Source organism: Setaria viridis, chromosome 3, assembly GCF_005286985.2.
Source record: "Setaria viridis chromosome 3, Setaria_viridis_v4.0, whole genome shotgun sequence".
In the NCBI taxonomy this organism is placed as follows: Eukaryota; Viridiplantae; Streptophyta; class Magnoliopsida; order Poales; family Poaceae; genus Setaria; species Setaria viridis.
Window position 1 is genome coordinate 27,202,679 of NC_048265.2, and position 22,757 is coordinate 27,225,435.

The 22,757-nt window shown below is 47.7% G+C and overlaps 1 pseudogene; it reads right to left on the reverse strand.

Annotated features, from left to right (window-relative positions):
• Positions 1 to 1,311: 1,311 nt before the first annotated feature.
• Positions 1,312 to 22,757, reverse strand: part of LOC140222225 (uncharacterized) — a 30,653-nt pseudogene continuing 9,207 nt past the window's right edge.

The window sequence follows — 22,757 nt, forward strand, 5'->3', positions numbered from 1 at the left end:
GATGCCTCAAGATAAGGATAATGCAGCTACAACTCAACTCGTGCAGCATGGCAACGGACTAATCGCACAACTCGCGGAGCAAGCTTACAAGCTACTTGACAAAGAATCACCAATCCCGTCCGTTCCTCGCATTACATCGCATCAAGAAGGAAGTAGGGGAGCTGCAGATAAAAATGTCACCCCACGAAACGATGATGCAGTCAACCAACCCCGGCAACACAGCCAAGGTCCAAGCAAGCATCAAGCTCCTACTCGACAGAAGGATGTGGGTGAAGTCAGCTGCACCAACTCGGTTAAAAGTATTCGCCCTACTCGGAAGGTCTGCGAGATGTCCAACTTCAGCGATCTACAAGAAATCCTCAACAGTCGCTGTGAATGAGAAGTCAACAGTTACAACCACTTTCCTACTTTCACAAACCGGGTAATGAAAACAAAATTACCCGAAAAGTTCAAACCAACCGGCATTACCAAGTACGACGGCAAGCAAGACCCAGTTCAATGGCTACGCTGTTACTCGCTAGCCGTCCAAGCAGCCGGGGGTAACAACGACACCAAAGTCATTCATTTCCCCATATGCATGGAACCCGCACCACTGACTTGACTCGAGTCACTCAAACCCAAGTCCATTGACTCTTGGGCATACTTGACAAAGGCTTTTACCAACAACTTCACTGGCTCCATGGCTAGACCAGGCAACAAGATCGATTTAAGACAAATTAAGCAGAAAGAGGGCGAGACCCTGTGTGACTATCTGCGACGGTTCTTTGAAAAGAAGGCTACCATAGTGGACATCTCCGAAGCAGACTTCATTGAGTGCTTCCAAAACGGACTCTATGATCGACAAACATACCAAGACTTCGGTCGCCGACGACCAGCCGATGTCACAAAACTCAAACTCATGGTGCAACAGTGGGCCGATGAAGAAGACAAAGAACGAGAACGGTTCGGTTCCCACCGTAACCGCAGATGCGACAACATCAAAAACAATGAACCAGATAAAACTCGACATAACGATGCTCGGAACTCCTATCCAGGTAACCACAATCGCAAAAGGAAGCCCGACAACACCATTGCTGCCATGACCAGCTCCGGAAAAAAGGGACATCGCAGAAACGACAACGGACCAACCTTCACGGAGCTACTCAAAAAGCAGTGCCCATGGCACCCGACTAGCAAGCACTCCGCATTAGACTGTTACATCATGCGCCGAGTCATGCAAGACTTACCTGCACCACCAACTCCTGAAGAGTATGCCAAAAACAGAGATAAGGGTAAAAACAAAGCCCGCAACGACGCAGATGAGGACGGCGATTACGAACCAGCTTCAAAAACTGTCAATGTCATTTTTGGCAGCATTCCTGGCACTGCATCCAAGCGAGGTAACAAACTCGTACTCAGGGAGATCATGGCCATCGAGCCGACAGACCCAACACCGCTAAAGTGGTCGGAAGTTCCAATTTCTTTCAGCAGAAAAGATCAATGGACAAAATTTTCAAAACCAGACCGTTTTCCACTACTCCTGGATCCAGTTGTGGCAAGTTCAAAGTTAACCAAAGTACTCATCGACGGCGGGAAATGCTTACTCCAACGGATTCACCTTCTACGGCATTGTGCCCGGAAACGCGGCCATACCACTGGGACAAGTTGTCCTTCCAGTCACCTTCGGAACTAAGGAACATTACCGCACCGAGTACATCAGATTCGAGGTCGCCGACTTCGAGACATCTTATCACGCCATAATCGGACGGCCAGGACTAGCCAAGTTTATGGCCATACCACATTATGTCTACCTGGTACTCAAGATGCCAGGTCCCAAAGGAGAGCTTACGCTACGAGGAGATCTCCGGAGATCCTACGAGTGCGACACCGAAGCCGTGGAAATTGTTGCGACTACTCAATCTCCTAGTCCCATGCAACAAGTTTTCACAGCTTCAAAGAAACTCGATCCCACTGAACTAGAGATCCTGGAAAACAAGTCGGGCTCCACAAAAGTGAAACCCGCCAGTGAGCAAGACTTCAAATCGATCGACCTCCAGACCGGTGATCCTTCCAAGACAGCCCTGATCGGAACAGGGCTGGATCCTAAATAGGAATTCGCGCTCATTAGTTTCCTTCGGGCTAACCACGATATCTTCGCTTGGAAGCCGGCCGACATGCCAGGTGTGCCCAAGGAACTGATCGACATGCCGACATTCCCTCAACGTCGACATGCCGACATTCCCTCAACGTCGATCCCAAAGCTACTCCAAAACGGCAACGACTACGCCGGTTCGCTCAGGACAAACGAGAAGCAATCAAAAAAGAGTTAGCCAAGCTACTCGCGGCAGGATTCATCAAGGAAGTCTTCCATCCTGACTGGCTCGCCAATCCCGTGCTTGTTCGTAAGAAAAACAACAAATGGAGAATGTGCGTCGACTACACCGACCTCAACAAACACTGCCCGAAAGATCCTTTTGGGCTACCCAGGATTGATCAAGTGGTTGACTCCACCGCCGGGTGCGCCTTGCTATGCTTCCTCGATTGCTACTCCGGCTATCATCAGATAAGCCTCAAAGAGGAAGATCAAGTCAAAACAGCGTTCATCATGCCCTTGGAGCTTTCTGCTACAAAACAATGTCCTTCGGACTAAAGAACGCAGGAGCAACTTATCAAAGGGCCATACAGATGTGCTTTGAAAAACAACTTCATCGCAATGTCGAAGCTTATGTCAACGACGTCGTCGTCAAAACAATGAACCGGGAGGAACTCATTGCTGACTTGGAGGAAACTTTCTCCAGTCTCCGTGCTTTCCGATGGAAACTCAATCCTACCAAGTGTGTCTTTGGAGTACCTTCCGGCAAACTACTCGGGTTCATCATTAGCCATCACGGCATTGAGGCCAACCCAAAAAAGATATCTGCCATCACAAACATGCAAGCACCAGCCAGCATTAAGGATGTGCAGAAACTCACCGGCTGCATGGCCGCTCTCAACCGGTTCATCTCGAGACTTGGAGAACGGGGACTACCCTTCTTTAGGCTTCTCAAACGCCAGGACAAGTTCAAATGGATGGAAGAGGCAAAGAGGGCATTTACACAACTCAAAGACTTTCTGTCAAAGCCTCCTGTACTCACCACTCCCTCGCCGAACAAAGACTTGCTCCTGTACATCTCCGCTACTACTCATGTCATCAGGACGGCAATAGTAGTTGAACGGTCTGAACCGGGCCACGCTTACAAGGTCCAACGACCTGTCTACTTCGTCAGTGAAGTACTCTCGGACTCCAAAACTCGGTATTCACTGATACAAAAGCTATTATATGCTATTCTGCTCACCTCCCGGAGGCTGCGCCATTATTTCCAAGAGCACAACATCACAGTCATCTCTGACTTCCCGCTCGGCGAAATTCTCCATAACAGAGATGCCACAGGTAGAATCTCCAAATGGGCAGTTGAACTCGGTGCTCTCACTTTGAATTTCAAGCCAAGGACAGCCATCAAGTCTCAGGCTTTGGTCGATTTCATAGCTAAGTGGACCAAAAATCAAGTTCCAACTCCAGTCGAACGATCAGAACATTGGGTAATGTACTTCGTCGGATCCCTCAAACTTGAAGGGGCCGGCGCAGGCGTCTTACTCATCTCCCCCAAGGGAGACCAACTCAAGTACATGCTGCAGATATTCTGGGAAGCATCTAATAACGAAGCCGAGTACGAAGCTCTGCTACACGGCCTTCGCCTCACAATCTCCCTCGGCATCAAACGACTACTGGTGTACGGCAACTCCCTAGTCGTCATAAACCAGGTCAATGACGAGAGGGACCAAAACAAGGACAACATGGGCGCTTATTGCAAAGAAGTCCATAAACTGGAAAACAAATTCTCCGGCTTGGAGTTCCATCACATCGTCTGCGACAACAACGTTGCCGCCGACGTCTTATCCAAAATGGGCTCAACTCGTGCAGAAGTTCCAGCAGGAATTTTCATACACGAATTATGAAAGCCGTCCATACCTGAACAGGTCACACTGCCAGTAGCCCCGACTACTGACGTCTCCCGAGAAATCATGATGATAGAAGTCGACTGGAGGACACCCTTCATCGACTACATCAAAGATCACCAGCTACCATCCGACAGGAATAAAGCTGAGCAAATCTCCCGACGTGTAAAGAATAACGTTCTAGTCGAAGACAAGCTCTACAGGAAAGGTGCATCATCTGGAGTACTCATGAAGTGCGTCACCAGAGAAGATGGCCAAGAAATCCTAGAAGAGATTCACAGAGGAATCTGCGGCAACCACGCATCTTCAAGGACACTAGTTGGCAAGGCTTTCAGAGCGGGCTTCTACTGGCCAATGGCTTTGACCGACGCCAAACAATTGGTTCAGAAATGCAAAGGTTGTCAATTCTTCACAAAACAGCAACACGTGTCGGCCTACAAGCTAGTCACAATACCTCCAACATGGCCATTTGCCTGCTGGGGGCTCGACATGATTGACCTGTTACCAACTACGCCAGGAGGATTCAACAGAGTACTCGTGGCAATTGACAAGTTCACCAAATGGATCAAGGTCAAACCGGTCACTTGCCCCAAAGCAGATCGAGTCCTCGACTTCTTGGATGAAATCGTACACCGCTATGGTTTTCCCAATAGGATTATCACAGATCTCAGGTCAAACTTCAATAATCACGACTTTTGGGAATTGTTGACGCCAGATTTCGTCACTAGTAAAATCGGCGCCAAGAAGAGAGGGAATTGGAGAAGCACAGTTGGGAATCGGTCGAATGGTGCTACAGTGCGAGATCGGCCGATGACTTCTGTCTCGCTTCGGGTCGAACGTGCCGGGGTCCCAATCGGTTGCCTTTTGCCGATAAGGAATCGGCCGATTAGGAGGATGGGTTAATTGGGCCCGTATGGGCTTGGAAAGGAATAAAAGGATGAGGTGGAGATCAGCCCATGAAGCGTAGAGTAACTAACCTAGCACGAATCGTGCTTGTAAATATTCATTTTCTGTTTGAATTAGGGATAGAATTCTAGTCGGTTAAGAAGTCATCTGTACGGGGCTATAAATAGCTACCTTTGTAAATCTGTAATCATCAACAAATCAATACAACATACTACTTTTTCCTCGTACTTACCTTCAAGCAGGCGACTTCGTCAACACTTTTCTCTTTTTCACGAGTTCGTACGGGTTGGCAGGGCTGCATCAGCTTGATCTCCGGCCGATTCTGTAAGTTCCGCTTATCGAGTAATATCTAAGCTTTAACTTCAGGCGCATCGCTGTTGTTTCGTTTAGGTTTATTCACTAGTTATCGATATTTGCTAGAATCATAGGTTTTACCTGTCTTTTTAGTTTTATCACCAGTTATCCAGCTAGGAATCGGTAGTTTCGGCTTCCTTCATGTTCTGCTATTTAAATTCATCTATTGCCGATTAGATCTGTTCCTAGTGTTGTTACCTTAGCTTTGTGTCGATTACTCTAGTGGTTTTCTGTCTACAAAGCTATAGTGATTGGCTGCCTTATAGCCGATTTCTTTATTACGGCAAATCGGCCGATTCGCTGATAAGCTTTCTCGAGATCGGAAATTTAGCCGATCGTGATTTCTGGATCTGACACGTATTATTCCTTGCCAATCAACAGGTCAGATTGGCTGGCACGCCGCGCGAACCGCACCAGGGCAATCACCCGAACAGGAGTTAAGCAGATTCTCCCGGGTCGTGTGTCGGACGCTGGGATTCGGTTGACCAATTTCTAGCGCCAACACACTTTTGGCACGCCCGGTGGGACCAATACAAACGCCATCATGTCGAAAGCTGCTGAAGTCTCCGAAGATAACATCATCGAAGTGACGGAAGCAGATCTAAAGGACGACCAGAAGGAAGAATTGGATAAGTATACGGCACAGTTCCGCAAAGCTTGCCTACAGTCTTTCAGTCGCTCCAGAAGCGGGGAGACCATCAAGAAGATCCCGTTCCCTGCTCCCCGCCAGATCACGATTTCTGAGGACTCGGACAAGATGGCCGATATGATTCAACAGTCCATTTATCACGCCTTCATTGATCAGTCCCCAGTACTTTCAAACATGGTGCACAACGCCGTTGTCAACTCCTTCGCTGGTGGGATACCTCAAGGATACAGGGGACCGGCATATTTTCAGCCGATTCCACCAAACCAGAATTATTCGAATTCGGTTTCATAGCCGACCCAATTTTCTGTCAGGGGTTCAGGTGCTTCCTCGTCATCAGCTCCTATGGGGTATAACTCCATCCAACTGTCTTCTGCACCGTTCCCTCCAGTTAGCCCATCACCCTGGGGGGCACCTTCAGCCACGATCGGTCAGAATCAATCGGCCAGTCAAGGAAGCCCTCCATTCCAGGCATCTTTCCAGGCAGCCACTCGGCCGATCGTACCGCCATACCAGCCTGTCGCTTCGGAGGTCAACAAGACAGCAGAGCTCATGCTATATGATGAAACGAGTGGCTCATTCAAACAGCCGATGTTCAATACGCAACCGGCTTTCAATCAGATGCCACTGCTTTCACTCAGCCTCCGATTATTCCGCCTCCGGTTTACCAACACGTGCCAATACCTCAGCCAACGGTTCACCAGCAACAGCCAGATTGGTCTGCACGTATTGCGGAGGTGATGCAAGAACAATTCGGCTTAAAGCCGAAAGTACAAACTTACACCTACAGAACACCATACCCGTCTACATATGACCTATTGCCGTTCCCCCATCGGTATAAAGTTTCTGACTTCACTAAGTTTTCGGGGATGGATGACACTTCGACTGTAGAGCACGTGAACAGATTCATCATCCAATGCGGGGAGGCAGCTACACAGGATGCCCTACGGGTACGGTTGTTCTCATCATCCTTGTCTGGTTCGGCCTTTCAATGGTTCACGACATTGCCGCCAAACTCGATTATCACATGGGCCGATTTAGAAAGGCAGTTCCACAAATACTTCTACGCCGGGGTGCATGAGATGAAACTATCCGATTTGACCAGCCTCAGGCAAAGAAGTGACGAGCCGATATCCTCATATGTACAGAGGTTTCGGGAAATCAGGAACAAGTGCTATTCCCTGGCTCTAAACGACGCGCAGTTGGCCGATATAGCTTTTCAAGGCCTTCTGCCCCACATCAAAGAGAAATACGCCTCACAGGAGTTCGAGAGTTTGAGCCAGATTGTCCACCGATTGTCTGGACAGGAGGTACGTTCCTTCGATCCACAGAGGAATTTCCACAAGAAAGTGGCGTTCCTGGAAGAGCTAGAGGACGAGGAAGACGCTGAAGTCGGACTTGCGGAGTGGATCAAGGGAAAGAAGCCGATATCATGCCCATTCGGCAAAAAGGAGCCGGAGGTGTTCGGTTTTGACACGACAAAGGCCGATAAAATATTTGACCTTCTCCTCCAGGAAGGACAAATTAAACTCTCGCCATACCATACAATACCTTCTGCCAAACAACTAAAAAAGATGAAATACTGCAAGTGGCACAATGCCACATCCCATGATACTAATGAGTGCAAAATCTTCAGGCAGCAGATACAGTCGGCCATTGAGTCGGGCAGACTTAAATTTGAAGTGCCGACAAAATCGGCCAAGCCGATGAAGATCGACCAGCACCCCTTCCCCACCAACATGGTTGATACGGGAAAGAATTCACTCCAAACAAAAGTGCTGACGTCCGAATCGGCTAAAAAGAGTGGCGCTGTCGACCCCAGAAATCAAGCCACGCCTGAAGATGTCAAGGGGAAGCGGCGGATGGAGGATGATGATGGCGAATCAGAGGAGCCACGCATTACTTCCCAGTTCCTACTCTAGAAGTACCAACGTCAGCATGAACGCTCAAGGTCCCGGGAAGAAGCGATGCGCCGGCACGAAGATCACTGGAGGTGCCCGTTCTTCATCCACTGTTGGGAAAACAACCTCAGGCTACCTTCGGCCGATAATTGCCCAGAATGCAACGGTCCATATCGTGGCAATCGGCCGTTCAACAGGTCTCGCTCCAGAGACGGAAGGCCAGCACCGATCAGCAGGAATTGGCGCAACCAAGATGACCAGCGCCCTCCCGTGCGTGATCGGCTGGGGGACAGAAGTGACCGATATGATCGGTCGGAAGATAGACGCCATGACAGGCAGGGGGGCAGGACTGATCGGCATGACCGATCAGAAAACAAGGCCAACGTTCACAACCGGCTTGAAGAGATGGCCGATGCTCGGGTGACAGACGAAAACCCGTTAGGACGCGAACCGGAGTGGGAACACGCCAAGTCAGGGGGCAGACCAGTAAACCCCAGGTGGTGTCCCAATGGATTGACCAGGTCTCAAAAATGAAGAATCCAACATCTCCGCTAATGGGAACAGCAAGAAGAGGAACAACGGAGCACGACGGACAAGAAGGAAGGAAGGCCTCGGGTGTGGCGCCCCAAAAGAAACGATAAAGGGGACGACGAATCGGCGGGTGACGAATCGGCAGCCGAGATCGGCATGGTTTTCATACTGCCGATGGAATTCATGACTCCCGCCGATCAACAGGATGTGTCGGCGATAGAAGAACAGACGGCACAGTTGGCTTTGGAGCCAATGATGGCCACGTTCGAGAAGCCCAAAGACGACGAATGACAACACATGAAGGCGTTGTTCCTTAAAGGGCATGTTGACGGCCGCCCCCTCACTAGATTGATGGTAGATGGAGGAGCTGCAGTCAACATCATGCCATACGCCATGCTCCGGAAGCTTGGAAAAAGCGATGACGACTTGACCAAGACGGACATGATGCTCAAGGACTTCGAGGGCAACATGTCAAACGCTCGCGGCGCTCTCTGCGTCGACCTCACCATCGGCAGTAAGACCCTTCCTACCACCTTCTTTATTATTAATGGCAAGGGATCCTACAACATGCTACTCGGCCGGGACTGGATACACGCAAATTGTTGTATTCCGTCAACAATGCATCAATGTCTCATACAATGGGTCGGCGATAACATCGAGATAGTCAAAGCCGATTCCGCATACAGCATCGTGACAGCCGACACGCAGCAGTGGAGCTGCGAAACCGTCAGGTGCATATCCGGCAGAGTACGGGAGACCGATTTCCTGAAGGTCACCGATTTTGGTCTACAGCCGATCCGAGCAGTCGGCTCCGAAGACTCAGAATAGATGGATCAGTTCGCCCGAGAAGATGGGAAACTAGGGCACGGGTTCACATCGGCCGATTCATTAGAAATGATAGACTTAGGCGATGGTACCAAACCAAGGCCGACTTATATTAGTGCAAATTTAGACCCAGAATACAAGTGTAAATTGACAAATTTGTTAAAGGAATTTAAGGATTGTTTTTCTTGGGAGTATCATGAGATGCCCGGTTTAGACTGATCTATTGTTGAACATCGGCTACCCATAAAACTAGGGTATCGGCCGTACCAACAGCCCGCACGGCGCTGCAATCCTAAGATTCTACCAGACATAAAAGCTGAAATAACTCGGCTAATCGAAGCGAAATTTATTCGGCAATGCCGTTATGCCGAGTGGATCTCCAACATTGTACCAGTGTACAAGAAGAATGGAAAACTACACGTTTGCGTTGATTTCAGGAATCTTAATCAGGCCACACCGATGGATGGTTACCCCATGCCGACGGCCGATGTACTGATCGACGCTGCCGCGGGGCACAAGATTATTAGCTTCATGGACGGAAACGCTGGGTACAATCAAATACTTATGGCCGAAGAGGACATACCCAAAATGGCCTTCAGATGTCCAGGCCACCTTGGCTTGTTCGAGTGGGTGGTGATGACCTTTGGCTTGAAGAATGCTGGCGCTACGTATCAGAGAGCCATGAATTACATATTCCACAAGCTCATTGGCATTCTGGTGGAGATCTACATCGATGACGTCGTAGTCAAGTCCAAAGGACATGAAGAGCATCTGGCCGATATGCGAAAAGTACTAGAGTGCACCAAGAAACATGGGCTTAAGATGAACCCCAATAAATGTGCTTTCGGCGTATCCGCCGGACAGTTCTTAGGATTCATGGTGCACGAATGAGGGATTGAAATCAATCGGAAGACCATAGCGGCCATCAACAAAGTCGTGGCCCCGCAGAATAAAACCGAGTTGCAGTCTTTAATCGGCAACGTGAATTTTATCAGAAGATTCATATCTAATCTATCTGGGCGGATTCAGGCGTTCACGCCACTGTTGAAGTTAAAGCCTGACCAGGAATTTATATGGGGGAGGAGCAGCGCAAAGCATTAGAAGATATCAAGCAATACTTGGTCTCACCACCAGTATTGGTTCCTCCTCAGACTGGTAAGCCGTTCAAGCTATACTTATCAGCCGATGAAAAAGCTATTGGGTCGGCTCTAGTCCAGGAGTTAGAAGGAAGGAACAGGTAATTTATTATGTCAGTAGAAGACTTCTGGATGCTGAAACAAGATATCCTCCAGTGGAGTGGTTGTGCCTATGCCTTTACTTCTCATGCACTAAACTCAGGCACTATTTACTGTCGGTAGAATGCGTGGTCGTATGCAAAGAGGATGTAGTGAAATACATGCTATCACTGCCGATCTTGAAAGGACAAATCGGTAAATGGATCTTAGCATTGTCAGAGTTTGACCTACGGTATGAATCGGCAAAAGCCGTCAAGGGTCAGGTCATGGCCGATTTCGTCACCCAACACTGCGGACCGGAGATTGCCCTCGTAGAGCCGGCACCTTGGACTTTATATTTTGATGGGTCATCATGTGGGGTCGGATCAGGAATCGGCATCGTTCTCATATCGCCTCGGGGGGCAAGCTATGATTTTTCTCTGCCGATAGAAGCTACCGCTACTAACAATCAAGCAGAATACCGAGCTGTATGGAAGGGCCTACAACTATTAAGAGAGGTCAAGGCCGAGTCTGTTGAAGTCTACGGGGATTCCATGCTTATTGTGGATCAACTGACCGGAAGATCCGAATGCAAGGACGACGTATTAAGAATTTATTACGAAGATTGCTTACAGCTCTTAAAAGAATTTAGATCGGCAGTAATCGAGCACATCCCAAGGGATCACAACGAGGGTGCCAACAAACTCGCCCAGCACGCATCTGGATATTGGCCAATTCTAGGCGCTATGGCTTTAGAACTTACGGCTGATGACTGGAGAAAAGAAATTGCCGACTACCTGAAAGATCCGTCTAAAAAGGTGGAACGACGAGTATGTTTTCATGCTACTAAAGACGTACTGCTCGAAGACGACCTGTTCTACCGAACAATCGACGGTGTTCTACTCAAATGCCTTGGAACAGAGGAGGCCAAGACTCTAATGGGAGAAATCCATGAAGGGGTATGTGGAGCACACCAATCGGCCCATAAGATGAAGTGGATGATCAGAAATAATGGGTACTATTGGCCAACTATCCTCCAAGACTATTTCAAATATTATAAGGGGTGCCAGGATTGTCAGAAGTTCGGGAATGTCCAGCGTGCGCCCGCTGTTGGAGGTATGCCCTAGAGGCAATCATAGAGATGATGATATTCCATTTGTATCCATGATTTGTATGTTGTGTTCATTGAATATCCATTGAAGGCTACTTGAATTGATTTGCAATTATGTGAATTGTATGTGAAACTCTTTACTTGTATGGTTATTCTAAAGTTGTCCCTAGTCGGAGTTCATGTGAGGACACACATGAATATTAGACTAGCACATGTATTAGTTGATGACTATGTTTCACAAGTCATGGACATGGAGATGTTGAACTAATAATGTGGACACATGTGGAGACATGTGCTAGGACTGACCCAACACGAGAAGTAGTTCTCTCTTTAAACAACATATACGCTTTGTCCTTAGACCTGAGATTGTCGCATGTATTCTAGATGTGGATCGACCTACTTAGGGGCTATCAAACGCTACGCCGTAACAGGGTAGTTATAAAGGTAGCTTTCGGGTTTGTCAAGAAGCATGCTATGAGACATGGTCAATCAAGATGGGATTTGCCCCTCTCTAATTGAGAGTGATATCTCTGGGCCCCTCGAGTGATCGGATCCGAAAATGCATGGCCATGCTACGTACGGTTAAGAGTTAACCTACAAAGGGATTCCGAATCACAGGATCGAGAAAGAGCGGTCGGCTTGAAGCTAGACCAAATATCGTGAGGCAAAGGGAATAGCATGTATATTATGTTGTGATGGTTCGTCTGATATGATCTTCGTGTGCGTATAGGAGTTGGCACGTCTTGCTAGAGGCCGCTACCGACTATTGGGCCGAGTAGGAGTACTCGGGCCATGTCTATACGTATCCGAACCCATAGGGTCACACACTTAAGGGGCTGGAAGCCCAATTCGGATCTGATCCGAGTTGGATTAGGTTTAGAAGTACTAATGGGCCTCGGATCCAGAGGCCCGTCAGGAACCTCTATAAATAGAGGGGTGGGGGCGCCGTAGGGTTCACACCTTTTGGCGAAACACACCTGCCGCGCCTCCCACGCCCTCGCCTGTTGCAACTCGCGGATCTAGCAGTCCGGCTTGCGACGCTTCCTCCCTGCACGTGTGGATACCTTGGAGGTGTTGCGCCTGCAGCACTTGGACGAGCCATCGACGAGCCGCCGACGAGCCGCGGCACCGGAGGCGATCTTGCTGCACGTGGAGGAGCTGCTGGACGTGACGTGATCGACTACGTACGACTACGTTGATCAACTACGTACAACTACGTGATCGTCTTCACTGCATCGACGCATATCTACATCTTCCGCACCAATAGTGCGTCGAGTGGTAATCCCGTGATCCTTATACAGCAGTTCTTCCTGGTTATACGCGGTAGAAATTTTGATTTGCGCTAGTGTAGCCTACCTCGTATCCCTTCAGTGGTATCAAGAGCCGTAGCTGCTTAGTTTTGGATTCGGGATGTGTGCATATGGAGATATGCGAGTTTTCCGTTTGATCTATGTCCTGTTTTCGTGCCCTTGCTGCAATGGTAGTGTAACGACATACTCCTACCGGTCGGTTTCCGCCATCGGAGTTAAGTGATACACGTAAATCCAGTTGCAGTGAGGGAAGATCAATATGATTGGTCAAATCGAAATCCAGGGTCATACGCCAGGCGCATTAGATGTGCAATAGTAGATGGGATCTACTGTCGGGGTCGGGATTTTTGCCGTATGCGTATGCTTCGGTAAATCAGCCGTAACTTTTCGGTACGATCTCGGAATGGGGCGAATTTTATATGGAAATTGATCTATAGAAAAAGTTACACATGAAATTCAACCGCTTTGCCGTTTTTGGCGAAATTAGATTTCCCAAATTCGGCTTGGAAGATGGAGTTTCGGGCCTCCGAAGTTTGGAACGTTAGGACGCCTAACTCTGTTTTGCAGGATGTATGTATGTATCTTGTGATCAGTATGGCCCCCTTGTGTATGTGATGCATGTGTGTAACTCATTCGTGACCTGCGTGTCGCGCGTACGGCAACACGGCAGGAGCCATATGTGTTGTCACTTTATTGTATTTAATGGTCTGCGTACCAATCTGTGATGATCCAAGCAACTATGTAATCTTCATTACTAGATTCTTTACTAGCTATTAGGCGTAATAGCATGCTCTAGTTCTTGGAGGACTCATCACTAGGAGGATGGCGCACATGGAATATGGAGATGGAGATCACCATGGTGAACAGGTTCTATGGAGATGGAGATCACCATATGAAAACGGGCCATACTATATCACAAGCTGTGTGAATGCTATTCTGTTTATGTTTTACTTTCTGCATGCTGTGATGTTAGAAGTAGAATGATCCCTCACAAAGTTTAAGTTAGTATGCCCTCCCAACTAAAACTTGCACCGTCCCATGTCTTGTACAATTAGTGGTGGGTCTATGAAATTAGGGTGCCACTAGTTTTCCTTGACTAGACGAGTTTGTGTCGGACACTTACACGCATAAGGGTTGGTTTGCTTAACAAGGTTATCTTAATGGTTAAGGACCTTGGGGCATAAAGGTTGGGCGCCGAGACATCGAGATGTCACCCAACAACAGGAGTCATATGTGATATAATTAGCAAAAGTTGCTTACCGATCTACCTCGTTTGCTAGCGGTGATGCTAAAGCTCACTAGTACACTTGTTAGTTGTGGATCCTAAATCACTAAGTTTCAATAGAGGGATATTGATTTTAGTGGGAGTAGATTCTGTTAAAATAGTTTAATGTAATTTCCTCTATCATGGATACGTTTGTCTTAGTGTATTTTGCATTACTTTTGTTGTAGATTAAATGGCACCTAGCAACACCACCACATCGTTTGCTTTGCGTTCGGTCCTTGAGAAGGACAAGTTGAATGGAACAAACTACTCGGATTGGATCCGTAACCTGAGAATTGTTCTCAGGGCTGAGAAAAAGGAAGATGTTCTAGACAACCCACTACCAGAAGAACCTGCTGATGATGCACCCGCTGCTGCTAAGAATGCTTACAAGAAAGTATGTGATGCTAACCTCGAAGTAAGCTGCCTTATGCTTGCTTGCATGGAACCCAAGCTGCAGATGCAGTTCGAAACAAACCATGAGGCGCACGATATGATCGTGGCGCTTAGAGACATGTTACAAACACAGGCCAGGACTGAAAGGTTCAATGTGTCTAAGGCCTTTGTTGAGAGCAAGCTAGCAGAAGGCGCAGCAGTAGGACCACACGTAATCAAGATGGTTGGTTACACTCAACGGTTGGAGAAGCTAGGCTTCCCACTGGGCCAAGAGTTGGCCACTGATTTCATTCTTTCATCTCTTCCGCCTAGCTATGGGAACTTCATCTCGAACTACCATATGTATGGGACGGAGAAGGGTTTGAATGAACTGTGTGGTATGCTCAAGACAGCAGAGGCTGACATCAAGAAAAGCGCTAGTACCAGCCATGTGATGGCGATACAGAACAAGCCCAGCTTTAAGAAGAAGGGCAATTCTTGGAAGAAGAAGGGCAAGGCTGGAACGTCCAAGCCAAACCCACCGCCCAAGGTTAAAGCTGGACCTGGACCTGCTCCAGACAAAGAGTGCTTTTACTGTCATGAACTTGGTCACTGGAAGAGAAACTGCAAGCAGTACCTAGCTTCCTTGAAGAATGGCGGAAGTAAGAGTACTTCTACCTCAGGTACGCTTGTTGTTAATGTTATAGACAACATATTTCTCGTTGATACAATTATTAATTCTTGGGTATTTGATACCGGATCGGTTGCTCATATTTGCAATTCGATGCAGGGAATGATAAGAAGTAGAAGCATGGAAAGAGGAGAAGTTGATTTCCGCGTGGGCAATAATGCAAGAGTTGCTGCTTTGACCGTCGGGACGATGCAACTCCACCTCCCGTCAGGATTTATTATGGAGTTGAATAATTGTTATTTTGTTCCTAGTTTAAGTCGAAACATTTTATCTCCTTCATGCTTGATGAAGGATGGTTATTCATTTGCGAGTGAAAACAATGGTTGTGTGATCTCTAAGAATAATATGTTTATGGCTTTTGCACCCATTGTGAATGGATTATTTGTTTTAAATCTTGATGGTTCACCTGTCTGTAATGTAAGTGCTAAAAGGCCTCGGCCTAATGATTTGAGTCCTACCTACTTGTGGCATTGTCGTTTGGGTCATATAAGTGAAAAGCGCATGAAGAAGCTCCATTCTGATGGACTTCTAACTTCGTTTGATTTTGAATCATACGAGACATGTGAGGCTTGCTTGCTAGGCAAGATGACCAAGATGCCTTTCACAGGATTTCCTGAGAGAGCAGTAGACTTGGTTGAACTCGTACATAGTGATGTATGCGGACCAATGAGCACGACGGCTAGAGGAGGATTCCAATACTTCATAACTTTCACTGATGATTTTAGTAGATATGGCTATGTCTACTTGATGAGGCACAAGTCTGAAACCTTTGAAAAGTTCAAGGAATTTCAGAATGAAGCTGAAAATCAGCGTGGCAAGAAAATTAAGGCCTTACGATCTGATCGTGGAGGCGAGTATTTGAGCCACGAGTTTAGCAATCATCTAAAGAGTTGCGGAACTGTTCCACAACTTACGCCGCCTGGAACACCTCAGAGAAACGGTGTGTCCAAGCGACGTAATCGAACTTTTTTAGACATGGTTCGATCAATGATGAGCCAGTCGGACCTACCGTTGTCATTTTGGGGATACGCTCTAGAAACAGCAGCTTTCACACTTAATACGGTACCATCTAAATCCGTAGTTAAGACACCATATGAGATATGGACTGGAAAGGTTCCTAGTTTGTCTTTTCTAAAGATTTGGGGATATGAAGTATTTGTCAAGCGACTTCAGTCGGACAAGATCACACCCAAGTCGGATAAGTGCATTTTCGTGGGATATCCAAAGGAAACTTTGGGATATTATTTCTACAACCGATCAGAAGGCAAAGTGTTTGTCGCTCGGAACGGGGTTTTCCTAGAGAAAGAGTTTCTCAAAGGAGAAAAGAGTGGAAAGACAGTGCATCTTGAAGAAGTTCAAGATGAGCCGATCGGGCAAGAATCAATGAGTGATGCTAACGTAGCAGAACAAGTTGAGATACCCATGGCAAGAGAAGCACCGCCACAACCACGAAGGTCGGCAAGCCTCCGCAAAATGCGGGAAATATTATTGTTGGACAATGATGAGCCTGTGACATATGCAGAAGCAATGATGGACCCAGACTCCGAAAAATGGCAGAATGCCATGCAATCCGAAATAGAGTCCATGGGAGACAATCAAGTTTGGAACTTGGTTGACCCGCCTGATGGTGTTAAAGCCATAGAGTGCAAGTGGATCTATAAGAAGAAAAAGGATATGGATGGAAATGTTCACATCTATAAAGCACGACTTGTCGCAAAAGGTTTTGGACAACTTCAAGGAGTTGACTACGACGAGACCTTCTCGCCCGTAGTGATGCTTAAGTCCATTCGGATTATTCTAGCTATAGCTGCATATTTCGATTATGAGATATGGCAGATGGATGTCAAAACAGCTTTCCTGAATGGAAACCTAACTGAGGACGTGTATATGATACAGCCCGAGGGTTTTGTCGATCCGAAAAATGTTGGAAAGGTATGCAAGCTTCAGAGATCCATTTATGGATTGAAGCAAGCATCTAGGAGTTGGAACATTCGTTTTGATGAAGTGGTCAAAGGGTTTGACTTCACCAAGAACGAAGAAGAGTCTTGTGTTTACAAGAAGGTTAGTGGGAGCTCTGTAGTATTTCTAATCTTATATGTGGATGACATATTACTGATTGGAAATAACATTCCTATGCTTGAGTCCGTAAAGACTTCACTGAAAAATAGTTTTTCGATGAAGGACTTAGGGGAAGCGGCATATATTCTGGGCATTAAGATCTATAGAGATAGATCGAGAAGGCTTATAGGTTTAAGCCAAGATACTTACATTGACAAAGTGTTGAAGCGGTTCAGCATGGAAGAGGCAAAGAAAGGGTTCTTGCCTATGTCACATGGCATACATCTCAGCAAGACTCAGTGTCCTTTGACTGCTGATGAGCGGGATCGCATGAGTAGAGTGCCATATGCCTCGGCTATTGGATCTATCATGTATGCAATGATAAGTACTCGCCCAGATGTTTCATATGCGCTAAGTATGACCAGCAGACACCAATCTGATCCAGGTGAGAGTCACTGGACAGCGGTGAAAAACATTCTTAAGTACTTGAGAAGGACTAAAGATATGTTCCTCGTCTATGAAGGTGAGGAGGAGCTCGTTGTAACAGGTTACACCGATGCTAGTTTCCAAACCGACAGAGATGATTCAAAGTCACAATCAGGATTTGTGTTCATGCTAAATGGTGGTGCTGTTAGTTGGAAGAGTTCCAAGCAGGAGACGGTGGCCGATTCTACGATAGAAGCCAAGTACATCGCGGCTTCGGAAGCCGCGAAGGAAGGTGTTTGGATAAGGAATTTCCTCATTGAGCTTGGTGTGTTCCCGAATGCGTCCAGCCCATTGAATCTCTACTGTGATAACAATGGGGCAATTGCGCAAGCAAAGGAGCCAAGGAACCACCAGAAGAACAAACACGTAATGCGGCGATTTCATCTCATTCGAGACTTCGTTAACCGGGGTGAGATCAAGATATGCAAAATACACACGGATCTGAACATTTCTGATCCGTTGACAAAACCACTCCCGCAGGCTAAGCATGATGCGCATGTAAGAGCTATGGGTATTAGGTACCTTCTAGATTGACTCTAGTGCAAGTGGGAGACTGTTGGACATATGCCCTAGAGGCAATCATAGAGATGAGATATTCCATTTGTATCCATGATTTGTATGTTGTGTTCATTGAATATCCATTGAAGGCTACTTGAATTGATTTGCAATTATGTGAATTGTATGTGAAACTCTTTACTTGTATGGTTATTCTAAAGTTGTCCCTAGTCGGAGTTCATGTGAGGACACACATGAATATTAGACTAGCACATGTATTAGTTGATGACTATGTTTCACAAGTCATGGACATGGAGATGTTGAACTAATAATGTGGACACATGTGGAGACATGTGCTAGGACTGACCCAACACGAGAAGTAGTTCTCTCTTTAAACAACATATACGCTTTGTCCTTAGACCTGAGATTGTCGCATGTATTCTAGATGTGGATCGACCTACTTAGGGGCTATCAAACGCTACGCCGTAACAGGGTAGTTATAAAGGTAGCTTTCGGGTTTGTCAAGAAGCATGCTATGAGACATGGTCAATCAAGATGGGATTTGCCCCTCTCTGATTGAGAGTGATATCTCTAGGCCCCTCGAGTGATCGGATCCGAAAATGCATGGCCATGCTACGTACGGTTAAGAGTTAACCTACAAAGGGATTCCGAATCACAGGATCGAGAAAGAGCGGTCGGCTTGAAGCTAGACCAAATATCGTGAGGCAAAGGGAATAGCATGTATATTATGTTGTGATGGTTCGTCTGATATGATCTTCGTGTGCGTATAGGAGTTGGCACGTCTTGCTAGAGGCCGCTACCGACTATTGGGCCGAGTAGGAGTACTCGGGCCATGTCTATACGTATCCGAACCCATAGGGTCACACACTTAAGGGGCTGGAAGCCCAATTCGGATCTGATCCGAGTTGGATTAGGTTTAGAAGTACTAATGGGCCTCGGATCCAGAGGCCCATCAGGAACCTCTATAAATAGAGGGGTGGGGGCGCCCTAGGGTTCACACCTTTTGGCGAAACACACCTGCCGCGCCTCCCACGCCCTCGCCTCTTGCAACTCGCGGATCTAGCAGTCCGGCTTGCGACGCTTCCTCCCTGCACGTGTGGATACCTTGGAGGTGTTGCGCCTGCAGCACTTGGACGAGCCATCGACGAGCCGCCGACGAGCCGACGACGAGCCGCGGCACCGGAGGTGATCTTGCTGCACGTGGAGGAGCTGCTGGACGTGACGTGATCGACTACGTACGACTACGTTGATCAACTACGTACGACTACGTGATCGTCTTCACTGCATCTACGCATATCTACATCTTCCGCACCAATAGTGCGTCGAGTGGTAATCCCGTGATCCTTATACGGCAGTTCTTCCTGGTTATACGCGGTAGAAATTTTGATTTGCGCTAGTGTAGCCTACCTCGTATCCCTTCACCCGCATCGGCTATGAATCCCATTATCAAGCCATGGCCGTTCAGGGGATGGGGAATAGACCTTATCGGCCAAATTTACCCACCATCAAGCAAAGGGCACAAATTTATTCTGGTGGCTACTGATTACTTTACCAAATGGGTAGAGGCAATTCCGTTAAGAGCCGTGACATCGGCTATCATGGCTGACTTCGTAAGGGATCACATCGTCTACCGATTCGGCATCCCTCAGACTATAACAACCGATCAGGGAACAATGTTCACATCGGGGGAATTTGAGGAATTTACAACCGATATGGGAATCAAATTGTTAAATTCTTCTCCGTATTACGCCCAAGCCAATGGTCAGGCAGAATCCTCCGACAAAGGGATAATCAAGTTGATCAAAAGGAAAATCGAGGAACAGCCAAAGAAGTGGCATCTATGTTTGACTGAGGCCCTATGGGCGTACAGGATGGCTTGTCATGGGGCTACCAAATTATCTCCCTATCAGTTGGTGTACGGTCACGATGCAGTATTACCATGGGAATCGAGGGCAGGATCGAGGCGTATTTCGCTCCAAGACCAGTTAACGGCCGATGACTACTCGTCACTTATGAAAAGGGAACTTGATGATTTGGCTGGCCAACGATTGAGAGCTCTGATAAGCATTGAAGAAAACAAAAAGAAAGTAGCCAGGTGGTACGATAAGAAGGTCAAAGTCAAACAATTCTCCCCTGGGGACTTAGTATGGAAGTTAGTATTGCCGATTGGGTCGAAAGATCCTAAATTCGGAAAATGGTCCCCTACATGGGAAGGGCCGTATAAAATCGGCAGATGTGCTCCAGGGAATGCTTACATTTTGGAAACAATAGAGAGAGAAGAATTTACTAGAGCTCTGAACGGAAGGTACCTAAAAAGATACTACCCCAGTATATGGGTCGGAGCATAAGGGATTAACTGTAAAACGATCACACACAGCCGATACAAAATGGTTCGAACACATAGTCATCCAAATCGGCTGATGTATTCATTCGGTACGGGCGATGGGTTACACGGCCGACAAAACACTAGTCGCCCTTAGAACAAAAAATACAAATAACTAATTATTCTTCTTCTTGCGCTCCCTCCCAGTCCGATCCAACTCGTTCATGATACGGAGGTATTCTTCTTCTATTTCTTTCATTGAAGCCTCCGCTTCAACTTGACGAGGGAGAGGATGGTTCCGATCCATGGGTGGACGCGAAGTTCCCGCCGCTGCGTCTTCAAGAACGACTCGCGGAGGAAGCGGATGGCTCCTGTCGGTTGAAGATTGCCGGCTACCATTACTCTCCACAAACTCCAAAACCACACGAGCCTCCGCGGTGACATGGTCTCGGAGTTCGTCACGATGAGCCCTAATCAGCTGCTTATCCTCTGGCGACAATGGGTCCTCAGAGTGTATGAGCTCGATGGCGCGTATGAGCTCAGGGCTAAGACGCTAAGGCTGAAACAAAGAAGGAATAAGAAGGGGCATCTTCTTCCTAGGATCTAAAAAGAGAAAGGGAAGTCAAGACCAAAATTTCACCTGGTTGACAGAGGAAGAAGAAGCCAACGAAGACATGACGGAAAGTCGCGCCGACGAGAGGAGCAAGAGGATAAAACCGAAAGCCAAACTGGTACTCTCGGAGGGAGATGCCTAGGCCAGTACTTATAAGAAGAAGGGGCGTGGAAATTTGGTAAGGATACGTCCCATCGAAAATAAGAAAGGTAATAAATAGAAAGGGCGTCGCGAAGGACGGTCAAAGCAGATAATAAATGTTCGTACAAAACAATCAGTGTTTTACAGATTACCCAGAAGGGTATCGATAGCCGCGATCGCCCGACGCCAGATCTGATCGGCAGAGTCCAGGACCCGTTGGTCTTCATCCGCCGATCCGGGGACTTCTGATGCGCTGCGGTGGAGTTTTACGGCCTCGTGGGCCAAGTGCTGCCTCTCCCGTTTCAAATCGGCAATAACAGAAGGGAGGTCTTGAAACCTCTTCTCTTCGGCACTGATTGCCTTGGTTACTTGCTCCATCTCCTTGGCGAGCTCCGCCCTCCGACGTTTGAGGCGGTCTATCTCACCGATGATCCCCGGGCGGGAGTCCTCCAGAAAATGGATACGCCGGTGCGCCTCTTGAGCTTGACGCTTGAACGCGTCCTCCTCTTCACGAGTCTTGGCTAGCTTGGCGCGATCGGCCATGTGACGAAGGGCTCTGAAGACCGGGATCCTCATAGACTCGATGAATGCCGCCGGCGCCAAGGCTTCTTCCGCCTCTTCTGGTACTCGTTCGCTGATGTCACCGAAGAGCTGCCGAATCGGTGAAGCATCTTCTACTAATCGGCCGATGTCCCCTTGAAGGAGGGATCGGATACTGGCAAGTTTGGCTCGGACGTCGTCAGGGATGGAACTCAGTGCGACTTGGCGGGAAGCGACTTCTTCATCGTCGGAGAGGGCAACCGCAAAAGAGAAGAGGCTGTTGTCGGGGGTGTCTTGTTCCTGGAAATAATAAAGAGGAAGAAATAAATCGGCTGAATGTAGAAGTAAATCGGTTTAAACAAAGTCGGAATATAACTTACCACTTTGAAGCGAATTTCCTCGTGTTGCAGCTGGGAAGCCGTCATGCCTTGCTCAGGGGTTTGTGCCAAGGGTTCGTCAGAGGAAGAAGACTCCACAACGATCGGCGCGGTGCTTGGACCAGCTCCCTGAGAAAAGACCGGTGGTTGAGGAGCGCTTGGTGTGTCGATGGCCTGTGTCAGGGAATCGAATAAGTACATTATGCAAATACCAAGGAAAATCGGTGAAATAGTGTTATACCTCAACGGACGGAAGCGGGGGCGCGTCAATGGCCGATTGGGCTGCTGCCGATTGTTGGGTATCCATGGGAGTGCTCTGTGCAGTCTAAGATAAGAAGGGTTAATATCAGAACAACAATCGGGAGGAATGAAACGTAGTTTTACCTGAATAGCCTCTAACAACAATGACGCGGCGGCTGCCCCAGCTTGTGCGACGACTTGGGTATCGGCATCTTTAATGGTCTGAGAGGGTGGTGCAGCTGGAGTCTCTGCCGATACGAGCACAGGAGGATCCGCCGATTCTATACGGGCTCGGACTCGGCGACTGGTCTTCTTGGCAATCCTCTTCTGAACTTGTTTTGATCGGCCAGCAATCACGTC